The following is a 14,174-nucleotide window of genomic DNA, read 5'->3' on the forward strand; positions in this document are numbered from 1 at the left end:
CTAATACTGAACTTGCCTGTCTGTTGCAATGAGGTCCTAACTAGTGTCCATATATCTTGTTTCCTTCCAATCCATTCTTCACACAAGAAACCTTAGAAGCAAGTTGGGACATTGCTCATAAACATGGCTCAAAAACATTGTTTTGAGAATAGAAAACAAACTGTTGGCCTTTAACACTCTGTGTGGTCTAGAATCCTGTCTGCTTCTCTGCTACGTGGACTCCAGCTTGGTGCCTCTCCAACTTTAATATGGGTATGCCTCTCCTGTGGATCTTGTTAAATGCAGGCTGTAATTCAGTAGTTCTGGGTGGGGCCTGGATTCTGTGTTTCTAACGAGCTCCTAGGTGACGGTGACCCTGAGAGCAAGGGTCCAGCTCCTGCCTTTCTCCCTTCTTTCTGGAAGAGCAGGACGTCTGCCCCCCCGGGAGGAGAAAACATCTGCAACGTGACTACTAGCAACCAGCTTCCCTCACAGGCAAGGGACCTTTACCACTGCTCCCTACCATTTTGTCTGAGGCGCAGCAAGCCAAAACACTGACATGCTGAGGTTTGCAGCAAAGAGGAGGTTTATTCACAAGGCAGCCAAGCGAGGAAGTGACGTGACAATAGCTCTCAAATCCGCCTCCCCAAAGGCAAGGGGCTTGGGGTATCTATGGGATAAAGAATAAAGAAGCAGGGCAGTATGAGGCATGGGGAGCATGAGGAAAGGTGATTGGGAAAAGGTGTGCTCATCATTGTCCTGAGCTGGCGTAACTAGGCTGCGGGGCTCAGCACATTCTCAGGCTGTAGTTTTCGGCCCTCTGATGGCAGGAGGTCAAAAGGCACTGGGCCAGGTGGAAGATCGGTGGTCCTCTCCAGTCTTAACCAGCTCAGCCTAACTAGACACAGCTGATTCCAAGTTCCTGGACAATACCCGGGGCAAACATCTTATTGCTTATGCTACGTGCTACTTGGAGGACGTGCAAGTGTTCAAGCTACCTTGAGGAGTGAAGACAGGATTTGACTAATCCTTACACATGGTTTCACCTCCAGATGAGCAGAAGAGGCCTGTAGGCTGAATCTGGCTCCTGGCACCTGGAATTGGAGGCAGATGGTTTAAAAACAGGCTCTCCCGCCCTCTGTGTTATCTTAGGTAGATAGACTATTGAACCTTCCTGTGCCTGTTTCTCCACCAGCAGCATGGGGACACTCAGAGTCCCTCTCTTGGGGGCTGTTATGGGGGTTCAGTGAGCTATAGATGCATGCACAGGCACACGGGAGACACCCAGTGTGTGTTAGCTTCATGCTTACTTTTTATTAGGAGACCAGTATTGTTAGAAGATTTCTGGTTTGGACAACAGATTAGATAGGTGGTCATTACTATAGTTTATGCAACAGCAATTCACATTACCATTTGCAAAAAAGCAGTTGGTTGTCCAACGGGGATTATAAACATCCATTTACCATGAGCTACTGAACAGATACTTTACACAGTAACTACTAAAAGTACTATTTAAGATCAATTCTCTATGTTGTCTTAAGCAGTTGTTAACCCCCAATTTCGTGAATAGTACCAAGTAAGTCACTTGAACATCAGCTAGAGCAATCTGTTATCACTTAGCAAGCCTAAAGCTATAGTTCAACAATTTTATTTACTGTTCTATGACAAAAATGACTCTCAACAGCTATGCCCTGGATAAGTAATCAGCTAAAGCTAGTTTGACTGACCAAATCTGATGTACTGAGTTAATAAGCCAGTTGATTTAGAAAGGTCTAATGCATATTTCTCATCCATTCAGCATTCGACTGTTTCCCATGCCTAAAATGTCTTTTTTCCCATTCGTACATATCCAGATTCCTACTTCTGTGCCGTAGGGCTTGGCTGAACTACAACTGCCTTTAGTGACACTTTTCTCACCTGCACAATTGGAGATAATTTTAGTCTCCTCAAGACTCCCACGGGGTTACCTCTGTTGTGACACTTGACGATTTGGTGGCATATTTTACTTTATTTTATTTTAAATAGCCTTCCATTACTCCGTGCACATCAAACGGTAAATGCTTTCTCCTAGTAAACGTGTATAACGATTTTCTGAACTCTTCTGCTCTGGGCAAGATTCATAAATACACCAGGCAAACATAGTGAAAGAGGAGACAGTACTTGTGTTATATTCAGTTGGGTCTTGATACCTAAGTGTGACTCTTAACCAAGGATTATGCAGTAATTAAGGACACAGGTTAAAGTTGTTTAGAGTGTGTCCTAAAGTCTCCCTGGCAGAATTTAAATCTCTCCTCTGGAAATTGTAGACCTGAGACGAATTACTTCCCTAAACTTCATTTCCTACATCTGAGAAAGCTAATAGTATCTACCTTGTAGTAGACTGAATAGTACCATTGCCCCCAAATGTCCACCTTCTAATCCCCAGAACCTATGAATGTCACCTTAAATGGCAGAAGGGACTTTGCCAATGGGATGAAAGTAAGGGTTTTGAGATGGGGAGATTCTTCTGGACTACCTGGATGGACCCAGATGTAACCACTGGTGTTCTCGTAAGAGAGAGGCAGAGGGAGTGTTTACTCCAAAGAGAATGTGATGATGAAGTTGGGGTTGGATTGATGTGGCCAGAAGTCAAGGAATGCTGTCAAGGAAACAGATTCTCCCTTAGAGCCTCTAGAAGGTGGATGGACGGCCTTGTCAACTCCTGGTTCCAGCCCAGGGAAACTGGTTTTGGACCTCTGTCTTCCAGAACCATAAGAGAATGAGTGTGTTTTGTTTTACGCAAGCTCATTGGTAGTCATTTGTTACAGCAGCCATAGGGAACTAATGCGTACCTCATAGGAACTATTTCTCCAATTAAAATGTGTGACTGGAAACACACTTGGTGGCATGTCTGACACACGGTAGGTATGCTACTGTGGGTAGTTCTTGGAAAGTAAAGCCTTGGTTTTTGAGGAATCATCAAAACCAGTACAATGGTTGCCATGTTTCTCCTTGTTCATCCTGGTGACAAAGCTGTAGAGAGAGCTCCATCCTTTCCCACAGGACGCCCACCCCTAGTACTTACAGGGAAGAGGTTATGTCTCACTTCAGGCACCTTCCTCTTTCCCTTTCTGCTTTTTGTTTCATTAATCTTCATCCAGCTGGCCTTTCTAAGTTAAAAAAACAAAACAAAACAAAACCATTTCTCAATGGATTCAGATACTACCCCAAGTTAATATTCCAACCATGTTCTTGTTCTTCTGGGTCTCACCACCAGAAATTTCTGAGCTGAAATCCTCTCTACTTTCTAGGATCAGTCACTTTCTAATTTCTCCCTTCTCAAGTTCAGAGTCTTGTCAGTTTAGTCCCTTCCCTAACCACAACATCTATTAAGGTGACACAGCAAAGTGATGAAAGTCTAGACGGTCTGGTTTTCATCCTGGGTTTCTGCCCGCTACTTACTGTGTGGCATTAGGCAAGCTATTCAACCCCCCCTGGGCCTCAGTTTCCCCCCAAAAAGGTGAATATTATGAACATTACCTACCTATAGGGTTGCCATTATGAGGATTAAGTGAGTTAATATTTGCTAAGCACTTAGAATATTACTTGTTATAGTCTAAGCACTACAGTTGTGCTTGTTAGTAATAATAAATGCAATTCCAAGCGTATAACTTACTCAACTTTCTGTCATAACTTTGAAGTGCTGGTCTATCTGTTGGCCAGCGTTGCAGGGAAATGAGTCGAGGCATGGGCTGAGGCATTGCTACCAGTGCGTGGTGTGTTCCCAGAACTAGGAACAGCCGTGTGAAATAGGTAGTGGTTCTACTTGGAGACGGGGCAGACTGGAAAATGACAGCCCTGGAGGTGTGTCCATAGGTTTGGTGTCAGAGCTGCTGCCTGCTGAAGCACTGATGCCGGCCTAAGCCGTAAATGGGGGGGGCGCTGGGGAAAACAGGGGCAGAATGGAAAGGGAAAATAGGGGAAGAACGGAAAAAGATAGCCTAGGGAGGAGGTGTGGTGTCCATAGCTTCGGGGTCAGAGGTGCTGCCTGCTGCAGCACCGATGACACCCGAAGCCGTAGATGGGGGGCTGGGGAAAAGAGGGGCAGAATGGAAAGGGAAAACAGGGGAAGAACGGAAAACGAAAGCCCGGGAAGGTGGTGTGGTGTCCATAGCTTCGGGGTCAGAGGTGCTGCCGGGAGCAGCACCAATGACACCCGAAGCCGTAGATGGGGGGCTGGGGAAAAGAGGGGCAGAATGGAAAGGGACAACAGGGGCAGAACGGAAAACGAAAGCCCGGGAAGGTGGTGTGGTGTCCATAGCTTCGGGGTCAGAGGTGCTGCCTGCAGCAGCACCAATGACACCCGAAGCCGTAGATGGGGTGCTGGGGAAAAGAGGGGCAGAATGGAAAGGGACAACAGGGGCAGAACGGAAAACGAAAGCCCGGGAAGGTGGTGTGGTGTCCATAGCTTCGGGGTCAGAGGTGCTGCCGGGAGCAGCACCAATGACACCCGAAGCCGTAAATGGGGTGCTGGGGAAAAGAGGGGCAGAATGGAAAGGGAAAACAGGGGCAGAATGGAAAACGAAAGCCCGGGAAGGTGGTGTGGTGTCCATAGCTTCGGGGTCAGAGGTGCTGCCGGGAGCAGCACCAATGACACCCGAAGCCGTAAATGGGGTGCTGGGGAAAAGAGGGGCAGAATGGAAAGGGACAACAGGGGCAGAACGGAAAACGAAAGCCCGGGAAGGTGGTGTGGTGTCCATAGCTTCGGGGTCAGAGGTGCTGCCTGCTGCAGCACCGATGACACCCGAAGCCGTAGATGGGGTGCTGGGGAAAAGAGGGGCAGAATGGAAAGGGACAACAGGGGCAGAACGGAAAACGAAAGCCCGGGAAGGTGGTGTGGTGTCCATAGCTTCGGGGTCAGAGGTGCTGCCTGCTGCAGCACCGATGACACCCGAAGCCGTAGATGGGGTGCTGGGGAAAAGAGGGGCAGAATGGAAAGGGAAAACAGGGGCAGAACGGAAAACGATAGCCTGGGAAGGAGGTGTGGTGTCCATCGCTTTGGGGTGAGATGGGCTGCCTGGCTGATCTGAGAAAAGCGAGTGAAAGTGGGAGAGCTTCTCCCTAGCTGCTAACTCTTCTCAAGGTCTAGCACGCACTGAACACTGGCCTGCCGGCTCAGCCTGGGTGTTGCCATTGCATTGTACGTGTCACAGAGCAAGGGCGGGCGGGTCAGGGGGTGGGCTGGGGGCCCCACACAAGCCCAGCCCCTGGAGAAACCCGGCCCGAGGGCAAAGAGCCCGAGCCCTTCTGGACTTTCTAGCGGCTGGGACTTGTCGCTGTGGGTGGCAGGTGTTTGGCACCGGATGGGCCACCATGCGGAGACTGTTGGGGACTGTGGAAGCCTTGTCCTCCAGAGCTCACGCTGCCTGGGCACCGGCTCTGCAGACCCCTCAGCCCTGGGTATGTATCGGCCAGCCCTTCCCCACAACGGGGCCCAGAGGCCAGAGCCTGCCCAGAGCTGAGTGCAGGAGGCACCCAGAGCTTGCCAGGCTGTGGCCCGCCTCCTCCGTGGACCTCCCCAGCTTGTCCGCGAGCCCTGGAGACAGGAGCAGGAGCGCCTTCTCCAGGGCTGCTGAGCTGCCAGCATCACCGTGAGCCAGGCGGTGAAGGTTTCTGAGCAGGGGATGCAGAGCCCTGACCCGACTGGATGCTGCACCCCACGATGTCCCTTCCTGGCAGGTAGGTTCTTTCTTCACTTGTTTTTCGAAATTTGGTAAAAGAACATTTCAACCTTCGACTGTTCTTCAGGGTATACAGATGGTAGTGGCTTAGCCGGGATTCGAAGCAAGCCTGTGTGATTCCAGAGCTCGTGCTCTGGACTCTGGCGCCTCCTTATCATATATGCTTCATGTGTTACTTTTTCTTTTGTTTCTTGAAGTCCTTATGATACTTAGCCCTAAGTGCCATACCTGTAATGAACACATCCACTGCCCTGTAGGAGGTGTTCTTTTGTTCAACGCGTGAATTGGTCATCCACCACACTGGGTTCTAATCTCAGAAGATAGGTCGGGGACCACCAGTTGTCAGCATAGCACCATCCCACATTTCTAATTGAGGCTTGGAGCCTAGATTTTTCCCTTTGGTCTAGTTTGAAGGATCCAGGTATGTAAAGCTTATATTCTAGATAAATCATGGGCTATCCTGAAAGGAATTCATCAATGAATTATTCTGTATGGATTAGAAGCCAGTTTCTCTGGCCTTCCTGGAGTATATCCAGTAAGGCATCTCATTCATGTCTAGAAAGCAAATATATCATTTATTGCAACTTCAGCGTGGAGCGATGTATTGGTTTAAAATAAAGTACGAGCAACACAATTTGGTCATTGTGAGTATGCCGGCTGGGTCCACTCTTTACTACACATATGTAACTCTAGAGCTTCTTATGCCCCGTAGAGGAGACATACTCTTGTGTGTCTAGGACAAGGGAAACATGTGTTGTTATTCAGGAGCTGGAAGCTACAGCATGACAGGAAAGAATTGAAAAATCCTGGTCTTGGTCTACACGTCACTTTACCTTGTCCGAATCTTGTTTCTTTGGCTTGCTTCATTGGAGTGTTTTCTCTCTCCTGGGACTGACATTGTGTGTTCTGTATCAGGCATGTGACATGTAGAAGTTTCAGAACCCAGAATCATATAGATCAGTAAAAATCTATATATTTTTGTTTAAAATCTATTTAAAATCACACTGGGCATAATTCATATATTCCAAAAGTAGTTTGACCCTCTGCTCATGAGATTCTTTTTATGGTATGTCGAAGCAAATTTGGACTTCCATCCCCAATAAACTTTGAGGTTGGAGGACACAAAAGCTTTTGCTCAGACCTAAATTCTGTCTGAAAAAAAAAGGGTAACTATTATAAGCCCTTTCTAACCTCTCCAGGAGCAGAAATGATTTACAGCTATGGCATTGAACCATAATTTCTTGATCTCGTTTGAGAAGAGTTCAGTAAGAAACAGTGTCTTGATTTTTGTTCGTTGGTTCCCTGTTTTCTTGTCTTGCGTGCCAACAATCCACTGTAATACGTGAGTGAGTATGGCAGCAGGCTGAGTGTTCCCTGGAGCTCATTAAATGAACGTGTTTTCCTAAAATGACTTTTGTCTCCTTGTTTTCAGCCCCTCTTCTTTCCTCTGTCCTTTACTATAACCAGGGCTCAGCAAAAGCTGACTGGCTTTGTGCAGACCCTACTTAGGGTAGTCTTTTCTTCATTATTTTATTCATGGCCCCTCCATTTCATTGTTTGCCTTCTCGAAATGTGTTGAAATCTTTCTGTGGTTGATGACTTCCACAATGTCTTGGCTCTTATTGGTTGATTAATTTGGGTATTTCTACAGTTTTATTTAAACCTGGTTTCAGGAGGACCAGAAAGTAAATATATTTCCTAGTCTGCCATCTTGAGCTGAAAATCCCTGTGGATTTTAGCATCCAATGTTCCCATGGGTAAAAAACCCAACCTTGGCCATTAATAGATGTACACTCAAGATTTCAGCTTTTCTTGAGCAATCACTAAGGATTTAATATGCGGTCACTTCTAATGGGAAAATAGTAACTATCTCATGGCGTTGATTTGAGGATTAACTTAGATAATGGACAAGAAAATGCTTGGTAAGGTTTTAAAAGCTATAAAAAATGTTTTTTGTTATTATTTGATTTGTTGCTATTTCAACTTTAGCTGACAGTTGTTTGTGACCTTGCTTATGTGAGAAAATGCCTTCTGGTTTATTGTTTTGAAAGCCAGATTATATTTTTCAATAGCTCAATGGAAATGGCATCATTTGTGAAGTTGAAGGGTGAAGGCATAAATGTTTCTTGACATTTGAATCAACTATTGGTCTTCTGGGGCTTGTCCTTATTCTCCTGCAGTCTCTAATCAACATGGCATCCAGAGAGATCCTGTTAAAACGTAAGTCAGATCATGTCACTCCAGGCTCTTCAGTGGCTTCTTCACAGGAAAAGCAAAGTCCTCAAAGTGCCTCCACAGCCCTAGAAATCTGGGCCTCTGTTTCCTCTCTGACTGTTTCCTTCTCCTCTCCACTTTGCTCCCTCTGTTTTCCACACACTGACATCCTTTCTGCTCCTTGGATACTCCAAGCCCACTCTTGCCTCATTGCCTTTCCATCTGACTGTTCCCTCTGCTTGTACTATTCACTTCCCAGATATGCACCTTGCTCCCTCTCACAACCTTAGGTTCCCTCTTAAATTTTATCTTCCCCAGAAAGCCCTCAGTGATCACTTAGTTTCAGATCGCAGCCTCCTCCTACCAGCTAACAATCTCCATCCCCCTTCCCCGCTTGCTGTTTTTCTCCAGCACTTACCTGATATACTAGTTATTCTACCCATTTATTCAATTTTTATTTACGTATTTACACTTACGATTTTATATTTGCTTCTTTACTTTTGTCTCTCCCCTCAGCTCGAGAGAGGCTATATTCATCTGTGTTAATCACTGCTGTGTTTCCTGAACATGCCTAGAAAACATACTGAAGAAGGGTGCCTGAAATTTGGTAAGGGAGCCATCAGTTTTCTTGGCTGAATGAAGAAATATGCTCATAAATTAATGAACAAATCTCTGGGGTTTCTGAATTAAGGACTAATGGGAAGAGGAAGGCAAATGGTTGGGACAGGGTACTGCAAGAAGTAGTATTTGGAGTACTCTGATAGCTCTCCTAATAGATAACATTTTGTTCATTTAAATAGTTTTAACGAGAGAGCTGGGAACTAGGGACACACAGCATCGAGGTTTTATAATGCATTCTGTAGAGTTCTTTTCGAGTGTGTTCAAATATCATTGAAAATATATGCATGCATATAAACCTCTGTTACTTTATTTAGTGCTTTACAAGAGCCCCTCAAGGAAGGGGTAGTAGCAACTATCAGTCTCCTTCCTTTATGATGAGCTTAATTTATTCAAAATTACATCCTAATTTATTTGTAACTGTGAAACTAGACTTAGTTATTTAGTAGACCCTCCCTAGAAACCTATGACGTTAATAAAACCAACAAAAATGTGTTCAGGTTCCAGTGATACACACACTACAGACTCAATTATGTGTCATCCATTTTAATGAAGGGAAGAAGTGATTTAACAAACACAGAGCAAACAAACAGAATATGAAGGTTTGTCCTCCATTAATATTAGTAATGGATAAAGTGGGCTCCAACGCCTTCAACGTAGCTTGAGACCCATCATCTCTGTGTCATGGGAAGGGGGATGCTCGGCCAGGATGTCTTTCTGTGTCACTGAGAAAATTTTCCGTAATGTATAACGATACTTACTGAAACGGATATGGGGCATTTGGGTAATTAGGAATCCGTTGGCATATTTTTCCGGAAGCCTTGACTACGAAACGAAGATAGTAGATTTGGACACTTGCAGCTATGCAGAAGTTGTTTGGGTATTCATCTTTATGCCGAATGAAGTAAGCTTATTTCATCTCTGCAGCTTCCCATATACCATTTTCCCACCTCTGTTTTGTGTTTGGAAAGACTTTTAGAAATTAAAACTCAAGTTAAAAAGTGAGTGACGGGCTTCCCTGGTGGCTCAGTGGTTGAGAGTCCGCCTGCCGATGCAGGGGACACGGGTTCGTGCTCCGGTCCGCGAAGATCCCACATGCCGCGGAGCGGCTAGGCCCGTGAGCCGTGGCCGCTGAGCCTGCGCTCCGCAACGGGAGAGGCCACAGCAGTGAGAGGCCCGTATACCGCAAAAAAAAAAAAAAAAAAGAAGAAAAAGAAAGAAAAGAAAAGAGAGTGAGTGACAACTTAAATGATATATGGAATATTTTGCTGACTTAGAAGAGCATGCAGAATTAAATATGACCCAGTTGAAATGTTAATTTTATTTTAATGTGTATATTGGGGTGGAGTCTTAAAGGTGCCAGAAAACAAGCATTCACCCATCCTGTTTGGAAGTGCAGCACACAGGCACCTTCAGTTACCAGTTCTGTTCATTCCACAGAATCATCTTGGGAAAACATACTGTTTTTTAGGTACCTGGTGTATATCTTAACCAGTTTGAAGAATTTCCCAAATACCTGTTAATATGTAGTTCTCCGATTCCAATCTTGCCACGTCCTGTACCAGTGACACAGCACATAGGAGTTTTATTTCTCTTTCTTTCTCTGGGTTCTTGAGAACCCAACGAAAGAACAATGGAATGGCATCAAAGAGATCAGGGTTCTTGACTCAGATTTACCATAAAATAATAGTGTCCTCTTGGGAAAATTATAGTTGTTCTAGGCCCCTTTCCTTTTCTTTACTTTGACAGAGCTGCACTAGATGACCCCAAGTAACACTGCGCTCTTTGCAGTAGTAGCTTAGACGTTATTGGTTTTCTGAAACAAATGAAGACAGTGACACAGGAAACTGTGCAACATCTCTGTAACTATGTTTTCTTAGAGTTGCCTCCATTTTTCAGATGATAAGATGGCTGAGCACAGAAGTAGGTGTTTTGACCAGAGGTTCCAGAGTAGAGGGAACTGAACCACAAGTTTCCTTCATTCCTGAAGCTCACTTAGCCAAAACATAGGCTTCTGAATATTAAGCTGTAAAGCATATTATCAGTGTGCTTTAAAAGAAGCGGTTCTTCTGGGATTTCTAATTAATAGCAGGCGGTTTTGAAATTCTTAGAAGATCATCGAATTTTGTGAGATTTACAGCTCTATTTTCCTGTCAAGCAAGTTGTATCAGTGCCAGACAATCATCTGAGCTTCTGGATGCTTCTCTGAACCTCTTGAATTTTTCTTCTTGCTATCTGAAATTCATGCCAGATAAGCCTTTTTGTAGAGAGCGTGTACAGACTTGTCTATTTTCATATACGAAAGCGATGCAGTGAGCCAGGTCGGGGGTTAAGCCCTCATTCTCAGAGTGGTATTGAGCTCCTGGTGAAATGTAATCCTCATTTCCTCAGAATAGAAAAGCAGTTATCTCACGTTTTTAATGCCATTAACTCTTTATACATTTATGTATAATACATATATTTATTGTACCTACGAGGTGTGCTCTCTTTGGGAAGTACAAAGCTATTTGAGACGTAAGTTGTTCATTTTTTTGTTTTCCCACAAATACTGTGACCCTTTGAGCAGGAAGGTCTATGTTTTATTAACATCTAGAACAAGCAGCTAACACGGTGTCTAAGATGTAGTCAATAAATATGAAATAGGTAAATGAACACATTTTTAAGGAAGGGCCAGGGCATGAACAAATAGAAAATTTTCATTTTCAGTCACAAAGCCACAACAGACATAAAAATGATACAGACAACAAGTGCTACGGTCATTCAAAGAAGGCATAGAATTGATACAACAAGGATCTCCCCTATGGCACAGGGAACTGTACTCAATATTTTGTAATAACTTATAAGGGAAAAGAATCTGAAAACGGAATCACTGCGCCGTACACCTGAAACGGACACGACATTGTAAATCAACTATATTTCAATTAAAAAACAAACAAACAGACAACAGCAACAACAAAAACCCAAAGAGGTCATAGAAGTTCTTATGAGATTCCAGAAGAGAAGAGAAGCCAAATGAGGACGGGAGAGGCGGCTTTTGAATCCGTTCAGAGGAGAAGTCACAGAGGAACTAGTCATTGATCTGAATTTGAGATTAAGATTAAGATGAATTAATCTGAATTAATTAAGATTGCAACACAGGGATATTACAGATGAAGGTAATCACATAAACTTACTATACTGAAACTTGCAGAGGTTATGAGTGTTGCTCAAGATCCCAAAGCAAGTGCATTGTGGAATCAGAATTTTAAGTGAGGCCTAATGAACTAAAAACAAACCAGCACAGAAACAAGCCCTTCCTGTGACACCACGTTGCCTTTGAAGTCGTTTTTTTTGGTGGGTTGGCAGAAACTGGTTCCAGTGTTTCTTGCAGGAATGACTGGCCATAGGACTGGGCGTCGTAGCTTCCTGCCAGGCGACCGAAGGTCGCAGGCAGGTGGGTCACTGGGACACACGCGGAGGGGCTCCTGGCCGGCCCCCTGGCCGCTCAGCGCCCCTGCCCCAGAGCGGGGGTGGGGGCCTCAAAGCAGCCTTGTCTGAGTCCCCTGCCACTAGAGAGAGTATTGGCCCAACACTTGTAGAAAACGGGGACCTTGCTGGCAGTTCAGTGGAGGGACACAAATAAATCTTTGCCGACTTTCTGCTGAAGCTCACGAGGGTTCACTCCTAAGCCTCTTACAGGGTCAGCTGCCGAGGCTGCGAGAGATGAGTCAGGGCTCTCCCTCCACCACGGGGAGATCGCTGGTTAAAGCGCTCACGAGGGAGTGAACCGCGTGTCCGCACCGACACGCATGGGCAGACCTCGTCGATGCCTTCTGTCCGGGGTACGAAGCCCTCTCCTGCCTCTTCCAGGCTCTCTAGAAAGCATGTGCAGAGGCTCCCACTCCACCCTCGGACTCCGTGGGCCACAGCTGGAGGGACCAGCCAAGGAGCCGTGGCAGGAGGAGGCCAGAGGGCAGCGGGCCTCTGCCGGAGCCCGTCAGTCGGTCCCCATTCACACACCACCAGACGATCCTCTTGACCTGGGCAGTAGCCGCCAACCGACCGCTAAGGTGAGCCCGGCGCGCGCTTGGCTACCTGGCATGGCTGGGAACCCCAGGATCTCCTGGCAGAGGCGGGCATTCTCCTGGGCCGGGTCCGCGGGCGTCTGCGTGTGCAGGGCCTGAACCACCTTGGCCAGGACGATCTGGCACAGGTTGAAGAGGCCTGGGGCGTGGGAGGAAGGAGACGGGGGGCTGGCACCGTGTCCAGGCCGCGCTTGCCAGCCGGGCAGACCGGAAGCCCCCTTCCCTTCCCTCGGTCCGGCCGCATCTGGGTTGGCCTCCCGGGACTTGATGAGCTTGTCCAGCAGCTCCTGAGGGACGGTGCTGCCCGTGCCCCACGAAGACTGGCAGCAGCGCCAGGGCCTCACAGGGCACGGCGCCCCCGGCCCCAGAGCCTTCCCTCTGGTTCTCATCACCGGCTGTCACCAGACTTGCATGCAACGTGCTTTTCTTTTCTCTTGTCTTCTTTACGTCCCTCAGCCACGCAATGCGGTGAAGCCCTGACGCTCGCTGCCGCGTCGGTACACCCTGAGAACACGATGCTCAGCGAGCAAAGTCATACACAGAAGGACACACAGGGCGTGACCCCACTGAGGAGAAACGTCCAGAGCAGGTAGATCCACAGAGTCAGCGAGTGGGTTCCTGGTTGTCAGGGGCTGGCGAGGGGACGGAGTGATAGCTAAGGGCGTGAGGGACATTTTCGGGATGATGGAAATGGTCCAAAGCAGTAGTGACGTCTGTACGGCTCAGTAAACTGTCCCCACACGCCCCGGTGCAGCCTGTGAGAGCATCGCTCTCAGGATGAAGGGCTGACCACAGGAAGACCGAACGAGCAGTGGGTCCTGGGCCCAGACTCTCAGCTGGCGCCCCCCCCACGTGGGGAAGTCACTGGGACTTGCTGAGCCTCCACGGAGACTGGCAGCAGCCCCCGAGCTCACAGGGCACTGCGCCCCCGGCCCCAGAGCCTTCCCTCTGGTTCTCATCACCGGCTGTCAGCAGACTTGCAGGCAACGTTCCTTTCTTTTCTTTTGTCTTTTTTAAAGGCAACTCTTGAGTACATGTATTTAACATGCAGGGAACCAGCCCTGACTCCTTGATCTGGGTCTTCCAGCCTCTAGAGCCTCGAGGACATCCATTTCCGTTATTTACGCGCCCAGTGCCTGGGGTTTGATGATGGAAGCTGACACCGAGGGCGTCACCACGTGTGGGGTGATGTCAGTGAAAGAATCCCGTGGCGAGGGCCTGCCTGAGGACCACGCATGCCCGGGCCCTCCCCGCCCCCGCCTGCAGCCCTGCGCCTGGGAGCGGAGCTGGTGCATCGCATGCCCGACGTCGTGGAAGTTGGTCTCCCGCTCATCATGCCGCAGCAGGGAGGGCAGGTTGGGCGTAGGCTTGGCGAAGTTGGCCACCATGGCCGCGATGGCGACCTGGCAGCTCCCATCGTGCTGTAGGCAGGCCGAAGCAGGCCGCGTGCCCGGACTTCCCCACCCTGCGGAGGGACGTGGATGGGGCCCCGCTTCCACAGAGGAGCCCCGGCCCACGGCCGACAGGTTCCCCCACCACGCACGCACCGAGGATAGAGGTCAGGTAGAACTTGCCGATG

At 47.6% G+C, this 14,174-nt stretch overlaps 1 long non-coding RNA gene across 1 annotated transcript; it reads left to right on the forward strand.

The window, feature by feature from the left end:
* The first annotated feature begins 12,404 nt into the window (after positions 1-12,404).
* LOC149743815 (uncharacterized) lies at positions 12,405-13,841 on the forward strand. Its single transcript, XR_016391761.1, has 3 exons — positions 12,405-12,580; positions 13,052-13,184; positions 13,683-13,841. It is a non-coding gene; the product is annotated as an uncharacterized LOC149743815 (long non-coding RNA).
* The last annotated feature ends 333 nt before the right edge of the window (positions 13,842-14,174 follow it).

The sequence above is a fragment of the Delphinapterus leucas genome, unplaced genomic scaffold (assembly GCF_059928025.1).
Source record: "Delphinapterus leucas isolate spDelLeu-1000000601 "Yukka" unplaced genomic scaffold, BTC_Dleu_Yukka2 spDelLeu_asBTCV2_sq69, whole genome shotgun sequence".
Taxonomy (NCBI): Eukaryota; Metazoa; Chordata; class Mammalia; order Artiodactyla; family Monodontidae; genus Delphinapterus; species Delphinapterus leucas.